This window comes from Equus przewalskii, chromosome 5, assembly GCF_037783145.1.
Source record: "Equus przewalskii isolate Varuska chromosome 5, EquPr2, whole genome shotgun sequence".
Taxonomy (NCBI): Eukaryota; Metazoa; Chordata; class Mammalia; order Perissodactyla; family Equidae; genus Equus; species Equus przewalskii.
The window spans coordinates 62,541,706-62,545,537 of record NC_091835.1 but is presented as its reverse complement, the minus strand read 5'-3'; the positions used below and the strand labels follow the sequence as shown (position 1 = coordinate 62,545,537).

The 3,832-nt window shown below is 41.7% G+C and overlaps 1 pseudogene; it reads left to right on the top strand.

Annotated features, from left to right (window-relative positions):
• The first annotated feature begins 2,579 nt into the window (after nucleotides 1-2,579).
• LOC103547493 (NADH dehydrogenase [ubiquinone] 1 alpha subcomplex subunit 12 pseudogene) lies at nucleotides 2,580-3,043 on the top strand (annotated as a pseudogene).
• The last annotated feature ends 789 nt before the right edge of the window (nucleotides 3,044-3,832 follow it).

The following is a 3,832-nucleotide window of genomic DNA, read 5'->3' as shown; positions in this document are numbered from 1 at the left end:
CCATCCGTCTGACTTCCAGGGATGAGGCCTCTGCATTAGAGCTTGTCCCAATGAGGACAATTCTCACTGTACCCTTTCACTTCGGCAAAAAAATATGCCTGTGTCAGGAAGCAATTCTCTTTTTTAGCAAGGCCTTGTGAATGTGGCAATCATGATGTGACGAGCACAGCGGTGATATTAAAGATTTGTAAGAGTGTCAGAGATGGAAATAAAATATGATCCAGGTTTTCCAGCCAGGAAGTGGGTCTATTCACATAGCTACCTCTTTAATTCTACTTCAACCTTCTAGTTTCGGGGTTGGCTCAAGCAATGTCAAAACCTGCCACTGCGGCACCGGCAGCTTGAGAGTGGGAGTGTCAGTGCAGATCTATTTCTGTGGCAAGTTCAGTACAGGCTGCATTTAAAATATGAAAAACAAAAGTGAGGCTTGTGACTCTGCCGCTGAAAGAGGGGGGGAACACATAGGACTTCTACAGAAGCACCATCTCCCTCCTCCCAGTTGCAATTGATTACAAACGTTTCTCTGTTCCAGCCCCTAACATGATGTGCCAAGCTGAAACAGAGGCAAATTATTGTGGGGTTTTACTGTGCCTGCTTTTAGTAGCCAGCTCCGGTCGTGCCAACCCCTCCATCCTCTCGCCAAATATAGAGTTGCAACACAGAGGAAACTGTCTTTTGCTGAGTAGAGGAATGGCAAGGGCCCCACAAAGGAACAGTTGATGGACTAGTTCTTACTGTTCACTTGGGGTCCAAATAGAAAGGGGAGGGGGACCTGCCCTTGCGCTGCCAGATCACCCAGGTTCTCCAACACTTGAGGAAGAGGGAGATGATCGGAGGGCAGTTGTGTGTGTGTGTGTGTGTTTTTTAACCTAACTGCTCAGAAGTATCTCTACCAATAGCTGGAGCCTAATATCAGTGAATAAGATTGAAATGACCCAATTACAAAATGAGCATTTCTAATGTTCGGCTGTCCTGTGTGGGGGCACTTTGAGTTCTTCCTGCTTCACGATGGGATGTTAATAGAGCCACTTACACTCCCCTGATAGGAATTAAATTGGTGAAAATGCTGTTATACTGGAGTGCTGTTGACCTGGCCTACTCTCTCTAAGTGTCCTCACCTGCTGATTTTGGCTGGACCTCCGAGGTGACTTGATAGCATTAAGATCATCTCACTTATACCAAAACTGCTTTTGAGATGCATGAAGAAAACTGGTCATTCCCAGTTCTAATGAGCAAGGAGCTTATGATGACACAGCCTTGTGAGCTGAGGAGGAGGGCGGAGCAGGAACTGGCTCCCTTTTGTTCCCCTGAGGTCTGCCCTTGGCCTTGCAGCAACTTTTGTCTGGAACACCCCTCTGATCTCATGCATCTTCATTGTTCCAGTGGTGAATTGCGGTGCGTGGTGGCTGACTAATTTTCCTTTCTCTTTAAATTCCTGTGTCTGCTTTTTGGGGCAGTTTTATCTTTCCATTCCTTCTCCATGGAATGAACTTCAAACAGAAATGGAAAAAGGGATCTCCTACAGATGAACTCTTTCACATTTCTAGCTTTTGCAACACAACTCACATTTTCAGTATAAAACCTTTCATCACTAGATTGGAAAAAACTCTGTTCAAACTCCTCTAACCATTATATCATTTACTTACATTGCCTCCTGTTTTTTAGTATAACTTCTCAATTGCATAGTGACTAGAAATTTCCAGAACTGAAAATACACTTTCAAATTGTATACAAAGATATCATATGTAGGCTATGTGATTTTAATTTATTCATTAATCCAATCAATAAAACGTTTACTGAGAGCAATGCGCCAGACCCCAAGCTACGTGTTGTAAATTTAACAATGAACAAAATACGCACAGTCCACTGCCTTCAAGGAGTCAGCATTCATTCTTCTACTTATTCTTTGTTTTGCAAATATTTATTGAGTCTCACAATCTACCAGACATATTGTCAGGCCGGAAGATACAATGATGAACAAAGTAATTTCCTAGTCCTCACAGTATCTCTGTATCCTTAACTTTCTTCTCAGTTCTAACCGCTCATTTTATGCATACTTTTGGTTCTACAACTGAAAAACAACTATGATTGCAATTATCAGTAGTCCAAGACAATATCTTTCAAGATTTCCAAACTCTTTATTAATTTTCAGCTATTTTATTCAACCAATTAAATCCAAATCAGATTTGTCCTATTTAAGACAGTTCATTAAAACGGAAGGATTTGCTATTTGAATGCCGCTTTGTAAAATGAAACACCGCCAGAAGGAATAAGCATTGTTAGGGCTCCAATTTCCAGAAGGTACTGCTTACCTGCTCTGCTCATTCTAAGCCTTAGAATTTGGCTATAAAATATATATTCTTTTATCCATCATAATGGGTTCCTTAAATTAAATTTTTATTATGACAATAAAAGGAACTGGTTAAAAATGCATAAAATCAACTTCTAATTCTTACCCAAGAAGTAACAGGAGTTAAAACTCTCCCACTTGAAATGTCATGGGCTCCCTGCCCCTGAGTGGCTGCTTCCTCCCTGAGTGGGTTTTCCACAGGGCACCAGGGAGGCTGGGCCTGAAGGACATGACTGAGTTCCCATGGGTCCTGAAGAATGGTCTGCAGCAGGTCAGTAGCCACGGTGGCCTCTGAGCCTATCTACAAATTTTCTTCGGTGCAAATGATATGAGGATTGGTACATTAGAGGAGGGAGGCAAATATGGAGACAAATACTATGAAGACAACAAGTAGTTTTTTGGCTGTCACCGATGGGTTATATATACTCCTGACAGGAATGACAGAAACACATTCTGGGATGTAGATGGAAGCATGGTGCCCCATGAATGGCATCTTTGGCTTCATTGTATGACCAATGATTCTCCAACAGCAAAACCACCTATTGCTCATAAATTCATTTGGACAAACCATAAATTCAATGGAGTGGCACTCCAGAACAATATGCAGCTTATTCTACCACTAGAAAGAAGATTCGGGAGTGGGTCCCACCTTCAATACCTTACAAGTAAAGACAATGGAAAATAATTTAAACATTAAAATAGGGGGCTTTTCACGTAATTGCACTTTTACTGCTTACTATTAACTTGATTAAAATTGTTTAGTTAAGAAAAAAGCTTCAAATCAAAAAGTGGAACCAAAGTATATTGAAGTCATTCAAATGCAAACTACATAAATTCCTCATAAAATACTAGCATCAAGGTGGGAAAGAAAGAAATGCAATGTTGATGGGAAAGTTACTAAAATAACAGGCCAAATACATGAGAAAATGAATTCTTAAAACATTGGGCATTGGCCAGAACATGGCAGTGATCCCTGAGAGATGGGTCCCATGACTGCCCAAGCTTGCTGCCTTGAGAGCCTTTCCAGGCTGCAGCACAGGGACAGAGAAAGAGACCAGGCTGAGTCCCAGAGCTTCCCTGAGTTGAGGACACAGAGCTGAATGTCCATGGAGGCCCAGGCAGCAAGAATACACAGGGCAAAAGATGGTCAATTTAGACAGAGAAGAAAGCAGCTTTTCATTTGCGTAAGATCTGCAAATGATTCCTCGACTATTCAGAGACAATTGGCTCTTGGGCCTTTCCTGTGTAATGAGTAGCTCTATTACCCCTCTGGCTGGACAGCACAGTTTTGCTGCTTTTTAAGACCTAGACTCCCAAATTGGTTGTACTTGGAGGAATACGACTTCTTGGGTTGGGTACTAACTTAGAATAATTTCTATTTTGGTCTGGCCAGCTAAATGATGTAGGTGGTGCAATGCATGCTAATATCAAGAACCATTGCCAATCACTTGGTATTGGATCAATGGGAACAACAGCCTATAC